Source organism: Bos grunniens, chromosome 19 (genome assembly GCF_055505025.1).
Source record: "Bos grunniens cultivar Pamir isolate PY7600 chromosome 19, Bosgru_T2T1.0, whole genome shotgun sequence".
In the NCBI taxonomy this organism is placed as follows: Eukaryota; Metazoa; Chordata; class Mammalia; order Artiodactyla; family Bovidae; genus Bos; species Bos grunniens.
The window spans coordinates 57,421,852-57,438,320 of record NC_141183.1 but is presented as its reverse complement, the minus strand read 5'-3'; the positions used below and the strand labels follow the sequence as shown (position 1 = coordinate 57,438,320).

Sequence of the window (16,469 nt, the reverse complement as noted above, 5' to 3'; positions counted from 1 at the left end):
CAAGCTCATAGATACAGAGGACAGATTTGTGTTTGGATTGGGTGTCATAGGTAAACTGGAGCTTTTTTGGTTATTTTGATTTAAATAAGTCAAATTGTTCTTTGAAAAAAAATTACATCATTTATGCAAAACCTGTCCCATCAGTGTTAACTCTATCCCCAGAGATGCCAGCTGAGACTCACATGGGACCTTTGTCAATGTCTGCTGTGACATGACATTTACTGCTTGCCAATTCTTGGCCCATTCCAATTTCCAACCATCATTGTTCTGAGATAATTTTCGCAGAGTGTGAGAGGGAACAGGGAGAAGAAACTCATTCAGGAGGAATCATTCCTAAGGCATTTGGATACAGATGAGATCTCCTCCTATGTGCATGCCATGCAGACTTCATGTAGATACACAGGGATGGGACTGGGTTCCTAGTGAGAAATTTAGTCTCTTCACTTCTGCTTGGTCTGTATGGAGCAGTTCCCTGGTTACTTGCCCAGATTTGTGACTGATTGGCTGTGCAAGAGAGTGAGGAGGGAAGGGGCAACAGCATCCCTTTGTCAAAGGCCCTGGGAGGGGAGGGGCAAAGGGGGTTGAGCAGCACAGGGGAGAGGGAGTCATTTCTCTCCACTGACTGCAAACTTCACACTCACAGCTCCCATCTCTCAGGAATCCAGAGTCCTCTTTGCCACAGTGGTGGATATTTTCTTCCTGAGGCTCTTTGCCATCATGAAGTGAAGTGAAGTGAATGAAAGTCACTCAGTCATGTCTGACTCTTTGGGACCCCATGGACTGTGGCTTGCCAGGTTCCTCTGTCCATGGAATTCTCCAGACAAGAATACTGGAGTGGGTAGCCATTCCCTTCTTTAGAGGATCTTCCCAACCCTGGGATAAAACTCAGGTCTCAGGCATTGCAGGCAGATTCTTTACCATCTGAGCCACGAGTGAAACCCATCATAAGTCTGCTCATTTCATCCTGCATTATTTGTCTGTTCTAGGGGCCTGCAGAGGCGGCGTGGAGTCCACAGCTTGGGTAGATGGGGGAAAATGAATCTGACTGGCCTCGAATCCTGCTTGGGGATGCACCAGTGAGTTTTTGCTTCTGGTCACTATTTTAGCTATTGATTGAAAAACACAACTGTAAAAAATCTTGTTTTCCTATTTTTTCCTCACATGCATTGATATAGCATTTCTCAGACCACTCTGAAAGTGTAAGAGGCACCAACTTCTTTCTTAAAGACCTAATTTAAAATGTAATTATTGGGAGGGGGGTTCAGGATTGGGAACACGTGTACACTAGTGGTGGTTTCATGTTGATGTACAGTAAAACCAATACAATATTATAAAGTAATTAGCTTCCAATTAAAAGAAATAAAAAAAAGAAAAATGAAAAATAAAACCATAAACGTGAAGAATTTTTCGGTAGAATGAGTTTGGAATAGTGTACAGGGCTGGGAGAGGACTATTAATTCTCAGCTTTTTCTTCAAGGTGGGTGCTCAAAAAAAGTTTGAAATCCTATACCAGTCTCTCCCTCCTAACTATAATTTTTACTGGTCTGAAATTCCCAAGGACACACTATTCTTGATCAGCAATGAATAACATTGGGATCTTAGGCTGCCAAGCTTCTCAATCAAGCTGTCCAGGAGGCCAGTGATGAGGACTTTTCCCACTCATGTTCAAGTTTCCCGCTCATGAGATGAGTCCACAGGCATGGCCATCTGTGGCCACCACCCCGCCTGCTTGGCAGGGGCAGCAATGTCTTCGCATGCCCCACTGAGCAAGCCCGCTGTCTCTGCCCACAGGCATGCTGCCCCCAGGACGACACGAGGCCAGGCTGCTCTGGACTGCCTCGGGGCATTTGAGGGATCCCAGCACTCCATGAAAAAAAGTGGATGATGTTCCTGCTGCTCTCTGAGTCATGCGTCTGAACCTTATGCAGAAGTTTCCCCACCTAGGGCACCTGGCTCAGGAGGCTGGCTGGAGAACCAGATAGTTACAGCCACCCTGGAGCAGAAGAGGAAGAAGAAGGTCAAGATCTATTTCCACAAGAAGCAGCAGCTCATGAGGCTATGGAAGCAGGACAAAAAGAACAGAGAAGGAAATCTACAAGTTCCCAGAGATCCTCAATACCCATGGATCCTACTCTGGGCACTCAATAAAACAGACTGCTTATTCCTTTTTGAAAAATAAAACCCCAAAACTGTCCATGAGCTCTTCAGATAACCTAGTAGCAGGTGTGTGGCATCCCATCCCATCTCTTCATGGCAAATAGATGGGGAAACAGTGGAAATGGTGACAGACTTTATTTTGGGGGGCTCCAAAATCACTGCAGATGGTGACTGCAGCCATGAAATTAAAAGATGCTTGCTCCTTGGAAGAAAAACTATGACAAACCTAGATAGCATATTAAAAAGCAGAGGCATTATTTTGCCAACAAATGTCCATCTAGTCGAAGCTATGGTTTTTCCAGTAGTGATGTATGGATGTGAAACGTGGAGTATAAAGAAAGCTGAGTGCTGAAGAAGACTCTTGAGAGTCTTGCAAGAAGGTCCAACCAGTCCATCTTCAAGAAAATCAGTCCTCAATATTGACTGGAAGGACTGATGCTGAAACTGAAACTCCAATACTTTGGCCACCTGGTGCGAAGAACTGACTCCTTGGAAAAGACCCTGATTCTGGGAAAGATTGAGGGCAGGAGGAGAAGGGGATGACAGAGGATGAGATGGTTGGATGGCATCACCGACTCGATGGACATGAGTTTGAGCAGGCTCCAGGAGTTGGTGAAGGACAGGGAAGCCTGGCATGCTGCAGTCCATGCGGTCACAAAGAGTCAGACACAACTGAGTAACTGAACAGACTGAGATGGGGAAAAGTGGAAACAGTGACAAATTTATTTTCTTGAGCTCAAAAATCACTGCAGACAGTGACTGCAGTCACAAAATTAAAAGATGCTTACTCCTTGGAAGAAAAGCTATAACAAACCCAGACAGCATATTAAACAGCAGAGACATCACTTTGCAGACAAAGGTCCATAGAGTCAAAGCTATAGTATTGCCTGTAGTCACTTACAGATGTGAGATTTAGGCTACAAAGAAAGCTGAGGGACAAAGAACTGATGCTTTTCCAATTGTGGTGCTGGAGAAGACTCTTGAGAGTCCCTTGGACTGCAAGGATAAAACCAGTCAATCCAAAAGCAAATCAACCCTGAATATTTATTGGAAGGACTGATGCCATAGCTGAAGCTCCAATACTTTGGCCACCTGATACGAAGAGCTGTCTCATTGGAAAAGACATGATGCTGGGAAAGATTGAAGGCAGGAGGAGAAAGGGATGACAGAGGATGAGATGGTTGGATGGCATCACCGACTCAATGGACATGACTTTGATTTAACTCCAGGAGCTAGTGAAGGACAGGGAAACCTGGCATGCTTTTAGTCTATGGGGTCACAAACAGTCTGCTTAGGGACTGAACAATGACGACAATGGGAAAAACATCCTGTTCATTGCTCTAAACCACGTGTTACTGTAAAAATACACAGACCTCACCATTTTAGAAACACCTACCACTTCTTTTAGAGGAGATATCTCCAAGCCCTGTATTGAAAAGAAATTATTGTTTTAAGCTTAGAGAAGGATCATGAAGTACAGAAACAGTTGGAATATAGAGATTATCTGTGATGCATTTAAAGAGGAACAGAATGACTCAGGGTGGTTTTCTGAGATGGTCAGACTGCAGAGAAAATACTCTGAGGAAGTCAGGCTTCAGTAGTCACAAACTTCAAATGGAAGACCTAGATTAAATGGTAACCAAGCTCTCTTGTAGCCCTGACAGTATATGCATTCGGGACTTTTTGACATGTCTGTGTAGTTTTACAATTTGTGAATGCTTGTAGCCTTCATGTTTGGGATGTGAAATAATTAATGGGGAAGTTCTGGCCAACTGCAGCTGGAGGGGAGTTGATGGTGGCATACACACACACACACACACACACACACGTATCAGAGCCTATGTTTCCATGCAGCAGAGGTTTTTCTCAGCTGAACTCAACATGGAAACTAATTCATTCTGTTACAAAAGGGAGGGAGGTATATAAACCAGCCCACCACAGTGCTGGGAGAGCACAGAGGCCACAGAGATGGAATGCCCAGGGTGTAAAAGGAAGTCATAAAGAAGGTCAGCAAAGAGAGAGAGACAGAGTGGGGGAGAGCCTTCCTGAAGATAATAAATAACTGGAGAGGAATTCCATAGGCTGTACTAGAGGAAAAAATCTTCACAAAGAGTGAAGAGGCTCCCTTATTAATGCCATGTATTCTGTGCAATAACAGATGTAAAACCTGGTAACTTCCTGCACTGACATTCAAGGCCAGGAAACAAGGGAGCCCCAGCACAGAACAGAACAGAATGGGGCTAAGGAAAGGGTTTGACAGCCCCTGGAGGCCACAGAACACTGGACCGGACTAGGGCAGAGAGGGCCCCCTCAGGCCCGGCTGGGTCCTTATTAGACCCACAAGGCCTATCTGGGGCAGGGAGTTGAGCCTTTAAGGTTTCCACAGTCTGTTCATTTTAACAAAGTTCCTTGCATTTATAATGCTCCAGATTAAAGATCTCTTCCAGATATTGGTACAGGGCACTGTACTGTTTGCATAACCTGAATTTTCAGTACTCCCCAAGCTTTGTGTCTGGAGAAAACATGAGAGAACCCTGTCTTCCTCACGTTGCCTAAATCAGGCTTCCTTCTCCACTTCGCACTTTTACAGACCCGTTCTCATTCCATCCATGGGGAACGCAAAGGCACAAGGCTGAGGGTTACAAGTGAGGGAAACTGAGGCACAGGGATGCTAACTGGTTTGTCCAGCTTCGCCACATCTAAAACATAAGAGCCCACCAAGATAAGCTAAAATGTAGCTCTTCTGACACCTAGTGCGTCAGTCAAGTTTTGCTAAGGGACTTCCCCGGAGGCCCAGTGCTTAACAACCCACCTGCTCAGCTGCAGGGGACGCAGCTGAGATCCCTGGTTGGGGAGATAAGCTCTCACATGCCTCGGAGCAACGAAGCCTGTGTGCGGCACCTGCTGAAGCCCTCACATTCCGGAGTCCACGCACCACACGAAAGATCCCTCATGCCACAACAGGAGTCAACAATGAAGACCTGATGCAGCCAAATAAATAGACATTTTATTTTTTAAGTTTTAAGGTGCTATACAGGGGACAGAAGGATACACTAGGCAAAACCCCTACTCTGGAACTCTCGGGATCTCAGAGGAGATAAATGACAGCAACTTCCCACATGATTTGGCTCGGGCTATGATGTTTGTAAGTCTAGGGCAGTGCCCTCAACCAGGTACAGCTTTGCTCCTCAAGAGACATTTGGCAGTGCCTGAAGACATTTCCAGTTCTCACAACTCGGGAGCTGCTACTGGCATCTCATGGGGAGAGCCAAGAATGCTGCTAAGATTCATCAGTAAACAAGACGGCCTCCCACAGCAAACAGCTACCCAGCCCCAAATGTCCAAAGAGCCTAGGTTGAGAAACCCTAGCATAGAGCAGTATAGGGATACAGTGCAAGGACTCAACTCTGCCTGGTCCTAAGATGGTGGAGGATTTATCAGGGCAGCAGGTGATGCTTGAAGTATCAGGAAAAAAGAGTAAATAGCATCCCGAGTATCCAGAAGAACCAACAAGCGAGAGACTAACCAAGTATCTAATTCTTTTCTCTGTTCTGAACTGGGTGCTTATATAGGAATCTACTGCTTTAGTACAAGTCACACAGCAGGAGAGCTACTCTTCCTGGATTCCTGGGACGGGAGAAGCACTGAAGAAGTGCACACTCCATGTGACACTTTCTGGGCAGTTCTTGGGGATCCCAATTGCTTCTCCAACTTGAAAAATTCTGTGTCCCCAAACCTTGCAGACACAGCAGTACTTGCTTCTTGTTCCCAAAGAGATCATCCCTGGGCTTCCCCATCAGTCATACCATGAGAGCTTGGGTAGTTTTGTTAGCTCTTTCCCTTAGTCGTCTCATCTATGTTCTCTGATAATGATTTGGGAAATTATAGAAGCCCAAATAGGATTTTTACAATAGAAAGAAAAGAATAGTAAAGAATCTACAAGACAGGACCCTGAGATCTGACAGATGGGACTCTGAGAGGTTGGGTGTCTTGCCCAAGGCCACAAAGAGGAAAAAAGCTTCAAACTCAGATTTCCTGACTTTCAGTTTATGGTTGCTTTCATTGCACAAGAGTGAAGAGTCAGAAATGTTAATTTTGTTGTGGAAGCGATCCAAAACCTTACCCTGTAACCCTAGAAAGAAAGAACAAGTCATATCAGAACTGTAAAGAAAATTTTCCAAACTAAGTTTACCTTAGAAAATAAATAGAAATAAATCAGGGGAGAGAGGCCCTGCTGAGACCAGGAAGCCCCTCAAGTTAGAAGTCAATCAGAGATGCCAATGGCAGACTTACTGACCAGGCTCTGTGGTCCATTGGAGTTCAAAGTGGACTTGGAGCCCTCAGTGAGGAGGAAAGAAAATGTGTTCTCATTCTTTGGCCATGTGCTATCTTAGGGTCTTTAGTTTCACCAAGTTTTACAATTGCTTTCACAAAGACAATAATGCCTGTTTCCTATGTAGTTTAAGTAAACAAGAAGGAGACAGAAAGGCACTTTTGTGAAACAAGACTTTAAAATTTCTATCTAAAGAAAGAAAGCGAGAGATCTGTTCTCTGCACTGTTCCATAAGATAAGTTCATTAAGATAAATAGTTCTAGTTTGACCTCAGTTCTGCTTGGCAAATGGCTCCCTTTCCCACCACCAACCCACGTCGTGAACATCAAAGTTTTTAAGTGAATAAAAATGTTTCCAAACAGTTTCTTGAACTGATCCTATTCTCATCAATGGGTCACCACAGAGGTTCTGTGGGAAGGTGATTGTATGTTTTTTCTGGCAAAACCAGCTTGTCCAAACCCAGAGTTTATTCTGTTGTGACTGTAAATTCCTATGAGCAACAGAAAGAGTGCATATCATCTGAACACAGAAATGATAATGCACAGGAACTAGGAGGTAATCTTTAAACAGGCTTTGGTTCTAGTTTCACCATTTTCCAAATGGTGACTTCCCCAAACAAGTCACTTAATCTCTTCATTTGTATATCAACACTGTCTGACACCTACCTGTTGGATTACTTATGAGTATTGAATAAAAAATAAACCTATAAAAAGTATATAAGAATATAATACAAATTAAGTGTTCGATAAATATGTGTTTCTTATTAGGTAAAGCCATTGCAGGGTCTACAGGATGCCCACCACCCAAAGAATCCTGGAAAAATGCAAATACTAAATGAATAATTTTTAGTTACAACTAAGTAACTAAAGTATTTAGCACTAAATATATGGACACTTTGAAGTAATCCATTTGAATAATATCTCAGCTTTCAAGTTTATATCTGACTTCAGTGTAGAGTCATCCTTTTACTTGTTTACTTATTTGGCAAAAACTTTCCTTACTCATTGACACAATTACTGATACTATCTTTCAGAAACTTAGGAGGGATTTTCTAGCTAACCTGATCCTGGCAAATCCAATGTGAAAGCTTGCTTACACTGAGTGAGGCCCCAAACAGGACATTTCTAAAGAAATCCAGAATGCCTTTATCAGTTCAGTTCAGTTCAGTCACTCAGTCATGTCCGACTCTCTGCTACCCCATGAATCACAGCATGCCAGGCCTCCCTGTCCATCACCAACTCCCGGAGTTCACCCAGACTCACGTCCATCGAGTCAGTGATGCCATCCAGCCATCTCATCCTCTGTCGTCCCCTTCTCCTCCTGCCCCCAAACCCTCCCAGCATCAGAGTCTTTTCCAATGAGTCAACTCTTCACATGAGATGGCCAAAGTACTGGAGTTTCAGCTTTAGCATCACTTCTTCCAAAGAAATCCCAGGGCTGATATCCTTGCAGTCCAAGGGACTCTCAAGAGTCTTCTCCAGCACCACAGTTCAAAACCATCAATTCTTCAGCACTCAGCCTTCTTCACAGTCCAACTCTCACATCCAAACATGACCACTGGAAAAACCATAGCCTTGACTAGATAGACCTTTGTTGGCAAAGTAATGTCTCTGCTTTTCAATATGCTATCTAGGGTGGTCATAACTTTCCTTCCAAGGAGTAAGCGTCTTTTAATTTCATGGCTGCAGTCACCATCTGCAGTGGTTTTGGAGCCCCCAAAAATAAAGTCTGACACTGTTTCCACTGTTTCCCCATCTATTTCCCATGAAGTGATGGGACTGGATGCCATGATCTTCCTTTTCTGAATGTTGAGCTTTAAACCAACTTTTTCACTCTCCACTTTCACTTTGATCAAGAGGCTTTTTAGTTTCTCTTCACTTTCTGCCATAAGGGTGATGTCATCTGCATATCTGAGGTTATTGATATTTATCCCAGCAATCTTGATTCCAGCTTGTGCTTCTTCCAGCCCAGCGTTTCTCATGATATACTCTGCATATAAGATAAATAAGCAGGGTGACAATATACAGCCTTGACGTACTCCTTTTCCTATTTGGAACCAGTCTGTTGTTCCATGTCCAGTTCTAACTGTTGCTTCCTGATCTGCATATAGGGTTCTCAAGAGGCAGGTCAGGTGGTCTGGTATTCCCATCTCTTTCAGAATTTTCCACAGTTTATTGTGATCCACACTGTCAAAGGCTTTGGCATAGTCAATAAAGCAGAAACAGATGTTTTTTCTGGAACTCTCTTGCTTTTTCCATGATCCAGCTGATGTTGGCAATTTGATCTCTGGTTCCTCTGCCTTTTCTAAAACCAGCTTGAACATCTGGAAGTTCATGGTTCACCTATTGCTGAAGCCTGGCTTGGAGAATTTTGAGCATTACTTTACTAGCATGTGAGATGAGTGCAATTGTGTGGTAGTTTGAGCATTCTTTGGCATTGTTTTTCTTTGATATTGGAATGAAAACTGACCTTTTCCAGTCCTGGAAAAGGACTGCTTTTCCAGGTGGCCACTGCTGAGTTTTCCAGGTGGCCACTGCTGTTTTCCAAATTTGCTGGCATATTGAGTGCTGCACTTTCACAGCATCATCTTTCAGGATTTGAAATAGCTCAACTGGAATTCCATCACCTCCACTACCTTTGTTTGTAGTGATGCTTTCTAAGGCCCACTTGGCTTCACATTCCAGAATGTCTGGCTCTAGGTGAGTGATCACACCATGGTGATTATCTTTGTAGTGAAGAACTTTTTAGTACAGTTCTTCTGTGTATTCCTGCCACGTCTTCTTAATATCTACTGCTTCTGCTAGGTCCATACCATTTCTGTTCTTTATCGAGCCCATCTTTGCATGAAATGTTCCCTTGGCACCTCTAATTTTCTTGAAGAGATCTCTCGTCTTTCCCATTCTGTCCCCTGACTTTGGACGTGGGGTAGTTCCTCTTGGCCGCGCTCTATGCACCATCGCAGCCACCTGCGATCTGCTCTGCGCTTTGCTGGAGCAGCCGTGAAGAGATACCCCATGTCCAAGGTAAGAGAAACCCAAGTAAGACGATAGGTGTTGCAAGAAGGCAGACACACTGAAACCACAATCACAGAAAGCTAGTCAATCTAATCACACTAGGACCACAGCCTTGTCTAATTCAATGAAACTAAGCCATGCCCATGGGGCCACCCAAGACAGGCGGGTCATGGTGGAGAGGTCTGACAGAATGTGGTCCACTGGAGAAGGGAATGGCAAACCACTTCAGTATTCTTGCCTTGAGAACCCCATGAATAGTATAAAAGTTTGGGCATATAACCAGATTAAAATGAGGGTATTTTCAGTGTTTTTGTGGCACCACTCAATTGTCCTTGTAAAATAGGTTTATTTACCAAATATTATCCTAGATCACATGAATCTGGAAAACATTTGGGTTCGGTTCTATATTTCTGATAGTACACTTGATTTGCATATTTCTTGTTGAACTTCAAGTCAATTACTGGAGTCTTTAAAAATAACTTTGGAAATAACATTCAGAAATACAAAAAATTCACTATAACATATAGATAGAGAAAGAAATAAACAGATATGATAATATGAAACTCAGGGGTTTATAAAAGAAGATTTGAGTCCATTGTGATTCTGGAAGATGGAGTAAATCAAGGTTATCTGCTCAGATAGTTTTTTACTAATATTTCCGAGTGAGACTTTTAAGATGTTTCCTACTCCTAATTATCAAAATGGACTTTTATTCTCTCCTTTCTTATTAGATTCCTTTGTATCCTAGGGAAGACTATGTAGAATATTTATATCTCAAAGACACAAAGAAAGAATGGAAGTTGCACCAAGGACTTTTGTTCCTTAAGTTCATAACTTTTAGAATACCTGCAAAGATTTTGAGATGAAAAGGGTATATTTGGGCACTGGTAAAAAGGACAAGTGGGCTTTGAATTCTTCCTAGAGCCTCCTTTTCAGTTATAATAAAGGCCTGGTTTGTAAGATAATATAGGTTTCTTTAATTCCTCAAAGAATTGAGCGGCAACTTGAACAATATGGAGGACAACACACTCATCCATCTTTATTATCCTCAGTTTGCTTCTTTACATCAGGGAGAAGATCTGCAAGTAAGATGGAAATCAAAAGATTCCTATGTTCTCAACCTAGAGGGGTGGGATGAGGAGGGAGAAGGGAGGGAAGTTCAAAAGGGAGGAGATATATATATATATATATATATATATATATATATATATATATATACATATACATACATACACCATTCATGTTAAGGTTTGACAGAAAATGACAAAATTCTGTAAAGCAATTATCTTTCAATAAGAAAATAAATTATGTATACAAAAAGATTCCTATGTTCTTGATTTAGAATTGTATGTCTTTGGAACATTTTGGTAAGTCCATCCACAAAGACTTCAGAGTTTTTCTTGCCCTCTTGGTGTAAAGTTTCATTTTAGCTTAGTGGAGAAGGCTTAAAAACAAATTCCCATCAGGCACTTATTATCAGCTTCATATTTGGCCAGTTTCCTACAAGAGAGCTACTTAAAAAAAAAAAAAAAGCCCTGCCAAATATATTGTCAAGTTTGAGCTGGACAAGCAGTACATATGTCTGGTAGTATTGAACAATCCCATGGGAACAAGAGAAGTCCCCAAAGAGAGTGCAAAAGACAGTATCCTCCCAGGATCTAGAGCAAGTCCCAAGGGTAAGCAAAATGAAGAAAGGGCTGAGAGCTGGCAACAGGGATAAAACCATAGCTGCACATGGAGTGCAACCCACATTCTTCCAAGTCAAACATTTTGGGGATCCCAACCTGGCTTTTGCTAAGCCAAGTTCTCACGACAAAAGTTAGACAAACAAGAAGGAAATGAGTGTCTTTGGGGTAGAAGGGATCTACAATGAATGTGGACTCAAAAGCAAGTTTGAGAGTCACAGTTCAAAGATCTGATACATTTAAATGTTTTATCCCTGTCAATCTAAATTTGGAAAGGAAGGGAGAAAGTGCAATTTAACCTTGCTCTGTTAAATAAGCACCACAGGTGGAGATAGAGATGAGAGAGCTGACTTTGGTAGGAACCCTTACCTTTGCTGTCTGCAGGCTCTGGAGTAAGAAGGATGTCCCAGTGGGTCCCATCCTGATCACTGAAAAGGTTTAGAGAAGGAAAAATCATTTTTCCTCTACCCTTTATCATGAGATCACTTTTCTTCTAGATAACATCATAAATGATGAGAAATTCTGGGGTAAAATGTCTCCCCTGTGGCCACCAGGACCAAGATTATTTTTGGTAAGGGTAGCTCATTTGTCCAGTCTTAAAACAAAAGTTTATTCTCCTGAGGCCTCACACTGGACTCAGTCCAACTTGAATAAGGCCCCGTCTGACTCTGGACTGAGTCCAGTTTCTAAGCTGGACCAAGTCCAGTTCGAGACCCAGATCAATTTCTAAGTCAGATTTAGTCTCTTTCTGGACAACTTTGGGGCCCCAGTCCAGAGAAACAAAGGCTAAAATAAAGTATGAACGCTCATGTAAAACTCCAGAGCTAGAATTTGAGAAGGACTTGCTCACAACTTCCAGAAGCAGTGGGAGAGCAGTGAGCTTAAAACCTCAGCAGACATCCAAGTATCCCTGTTTGTGCTGCTGAGGTCCTTTTGGCTCAGTTCATTCTTCTGACACCAGAGCTGTTAAAAGATAAACTGAAGAATATTAAGATTTTTAAGAGTTTATCTGAACAAAAATCAATTAGAATTGGTAGCATCCATCCTAGCAATAGAAAGGAGCTCCAAAGGATACTTTCAGTCCCTGAGGAGAGGTTGACCCTGAGGAATACAGGTCAACCTCCAAAATACCAGTTCTGTTTTTTAGGCCCCTGACATTTGCTATATGCCCCTTCATGGATCAAAGCCTTGTCTTGCATAAGGGACTTGCACAACTCAATGAAGCTCTGAGTTATGCCATGCCATGCCATGCAGAGCCACCCAAGACAGGTGGAGAGTTCTGACAAAGTGGAGAGTTCTGACAAAATGTGGTCCATTGGAGGGAGGAAAGGCAAATCACTCCAGGATTTTTTGACCAAAGAACCCTATGACTGGCATGAAAAAGCAAAAAGATATGACAATGGAAGATGAGTTCTACAGGGTGAAAGGTATCAGTAAGGACCTAACAGAAGCAGAAGAGATTAAGAAGAGGTGGCAAGAATACACAGAAGAACTATACAAAGAAGGTCTTAACAACCCGGACCCCCACGATGGTGTGGTTACTCACCTAGTGCCAGACATCCTGGAGCGAGAAGTCAAGTAGGCCTTAGAAAGGATTGCTACAAACAAAGCTAGTGGAGGTGGTGGAATTCCAGCTGAGTTAGTTCAAATCCTAAATGATGATGCTGTTAAAGTGCTGCTCCCAATGGCAGCAAATTTGCAAAACTCAGCAGTGGCCACAGGATGGGAAAAGGTCAGTTTTCGTTTCAATCCCAAAGAAGGGCAAAGCCAAAGAATGCTTAAACTACCGCACAATTGCACTCATTTCACATGCTAGCAAGATAATGCTCAAAATCCTTTAAGCTAGGCTTCAGTGTACACGAACCAAGAACATCCAGATATACAAGCTGGATACATTCATTGGATGATAGAGAAAACAAGGGAATTCCAGAAAAAAACACACACATACTTATGCTTCATATACTATAGCCTTTGACTGTGTGGATCACAACAAACTGTGGAAAATTCTGAAAGAGATGGGAATACCAGAATAGGCACCTTACCTGCCTATTGAGAAATCTGTATGCAGGTAAAAAAGCAACAGCTAAAACCAGACATGGAACAGACGGACTGGTTCAAAATTGGGAAAGGAGTATGTCAAGACTGTATATTGTCACCCCGCTTATTTAATTTCTATGCAGAGTACATCATGTGAAATGCTAGGCTGGTTGAAGCACAAGCTGGAATCAAGATTGCCAGGAGAAATATCAACAACCTCAGATATGCAGATGGTACTACTTTAATGGAAGAAGGTGAAGAAGAAATAAGGAATCTCTGGATGAAGGTGAAAGCAGACAGTGAAAAAGCTGGCTTAAAATTCAAGATTTAAAACACAAAGATCATGCCATCCAGTCCTATCACCTCATGGCAAATAGAAGGGGAAAAGTGGAAACAGTGACACATTTTATCTTCTTGGGCTCCACAATCACTGTGGATGGTGACGGCAGACATGAAATTAAAAGATGCTTGCTCCTTGGAAGGAAAGCTGTGACAAACCTAGACAGAGTATTAAAAAGCAGAGACATTATTTGCGGCAAAAATCCATATAGTCAAAGTTATGGCTTCTCTGGTAGTAATATACAGATGTGAGAGTTGGACCAGAAAGAAGGATGAGCACTGAAGAATTGATGTTTTCAGATTGTGGTGCTAGAGAAGACTCTTGAGAGTCCCCTGGACTGCAATGAGATGAAACCAATCAATCCTAAAGGAAATCAACACTGAATACTCTTTGAAGGACTGATGCTGAAGCTCCAATACTTTGGCCACCTCATGCAAAGAGGTGACTCATTGAAAAAGACCCTGATGCTGGGAACGACTGAGAGCAGGAGAAGCAGGCAACAGAGGATGTGATATTTGGATAGTATCACTAACTGAATGGATATGAGTTTGGGCAAACTCCAGGAGACAGTGAAGCACAGGAGAGCTTGGTATGCTGCAGTCCATGGGGTCAAAAGAGTTAAACATGTCTTAATGACTGAACAACAAGAAGTTTACTGTTTGCTCAGGGGTTCTCAGTTTCCCATGTAACCTCAAGTTTCAATGCTGTGTAGGACTGTCTTTCCTGATTCCAAAATCTTGAAGGCCAAGAGGGCCTTAATTCTACTAATCAGAGCAAGCTTAGTGACTTTTAAAAAATCTCCTACCTAGAATGTTAGGATTCTTAGTAATCTCAGTGTTTTTAGAAGATCATCAAATACTGTTTAAATATACAGTTTGCCTGACAGCATTTCATGTCAACTCTCTACTCAAAGGCTATAATTTTAGTACTTGTCTTTCAATGACAAATGACTGGTAACTTGACCTCAATTACATGAGACATTCACATTTACTTTACCTAAAATTAAATTCCAGCCACCTTCCTGATAGTGGTATTTTCATGACACATTTATGAAGTAATTGTTGATTTGCACAGTTCTATCCACGTGACCACAGTGACTGCAGCAGGGATTGCCGTATGTTTTAGAGGGAAGCAGAGGAGGGTTCTGGATCTACTAGAAAGAAATGCTGTCTTTTATTGACTTGGCATGAACCTGGGAAGATGCAGGCCTACCCTTTGCTAACAGAAGTGATCCTGCCAGCAAAAACAGCCTAACATTAAAGAAAGCTTAAAGAACAGAGTTGATTCCAAATGCCAGCCTGAACACCCATAAACTCTTACCTGAGACCACTCTATATTTGATCTTACATGTAAGTGAGTCTAAAATATCTTGTATGTTCAAGTACGTGAGTTAGATAGGATGTGACTTGCAAACCGAAGAGACTTAACAGATGCATTCACACAAAAGGAACAAAGCAGGAAGGAGACTGAAGGACAAGTGTAAGTCACTATTTGGTATTCAATGCACTATGCCTTCTAAAGAGAAGACAAAATCTGAGGTATCCCATTAATAATTTTGCTGCTTCTGGGAATTAATTGCTGAAATTTTATGCCCATTAATCAAGGTTTAATACCATCACACACAGTAATTAAAATGTTACCCAAGATTTTAAGACTGTCCCTTTGTACACAGAATATCTTTCCTTCAAAAGCCCACCAGCCCATAAGATTTCAAGAGAAAAGTAGAAAATGGGAAAGTCTTCTGGTGGTGGGAGAAGTGGATAACTTAGGTAGAATTCCTGAGAGAAAACTGTAGAGTCAACCACAATACTAATTCAATAACAAGGGAACTAGGATCCCTTTCCAAGGCAAGAATGCTGAAGTGGTTTGCCATTCCTTTCTCCAGTGGACCGCATATTGTCAGAACTGTCCACCATGACCTGTGCTTCTCGGGTGGCCCTGCATGGCACGGTTCAGTTTCACTGAGTTACACAAGACTGTATTCCATGTGGTCATTTGGGTTAGTTTCCTGTGATTGTGGTTTTCATTCTGTATGCCCTCTGATAGATGAGGAGAAGAGGCTTGTGCAAGCTTCCTGATGGGAGGGACCGGCTGTGGGGAAAACTGGGACTTGTCCAGGGCCATGCTCAGTAAATCTTTAATTCGATGTTCTGCTGGTAGGTGGGGCTGTGCTCCCTCCCTGGGCCTGAGGCAGCCCAGTCCTAGAGTCTGCAGTCTTTATGGTAGGCTATGGGCTCTATGATGGGGTAATGGCAGCCTCCTCCTAAAGGACTTATACCAGCATGCTTGCTGTGCGTCCCAGGACTGCTGCTGCCAGTGCCCCTGAACCTGCAGCAGGCCCCTGTCAACCCAGTTGGATACCCAGACACTACATTAAAAAGCAGAGACATTACTTTGCCGACAAAGGTCTGCCTAGTCAAAGCTATGTTTTCTATCCAGTAGTCGTGTACAGATATGAGAGTTGGACCATAAAGACGACTGAGCGCCAAAGAATGGATGCTTTTGAACTGTGGTGTTGGAGAAGACTCTTGAGAGTCCCTTGGACTGCAAGGAGGTCAAACCAGTCAATCCTAAAGGAAATCAATCCTGAATACTCATAGGAAGGACTGATGCTGAAGCTGAAACTCCAATACTTTGGTCACCTGATGCAAAGAGCCAACTCATTGGAAAAGACCCTGATGCTGGGAAAGATTGAGGGCAGGAGGAGGACAGGGACACGGAGGATGAGATGGCTGGAGGGCATCATCGACTCTATGGACATGAGTTTGCGCAAACTCTGGGAGATGTGTAAGACAGGAAGCCTGGAATGCTGCAGTCCATGGGGTTGCAAAGAGTCAAATATGACTGAGCCAAGTGAACAACAACAATTATCCCTCCGACATCTCCAAACATTCTAGAAGAGA

The 16,469-nt window shown here is 42.7% G+C and overlaps 1 long non-coding RNA gene and 1 other non-coding gene across 2 annotated transcripts; one reads left to right on the top strand and one right to left on the bottom strand.

The window, feature by feature from the left end:
* Window positions 1-1,632: 1,632 nt before the first annotated feature.
* LOC147352774 (small nucleolar RNA Z195/SNORD33/SNORD32 family) lies at window positions 1,633-1,717 on the top strand. Its single transcript, XR_015148514.1, has one exon. It is a non-coding gene; the product is annotated as a small nucleolar RNA Z195/SNORD33/SNORD32 family (small nucleolar RNA).
* Window positions 1,718-10,518: 8,801 nt separating this feature from the next.
* Window positions 10,519-13,580, bottom strand: LOC147352773 (uncharacterized). The gene is made up of 3 exons (XR_015146959.1): window positions 12,040-13,580; window positions 11,559-11,617; window positions 10,519-10,625 (listed from the first exon to the last, which is right to left on the bottom strand). It is a non-coding gene; the product is annotated as an uncharacterized LOC147352773 (long non-coding RNA).
* Between the last annotated feature and the right edge of the window lie 2,889 nt (window positions 13,581-16,469).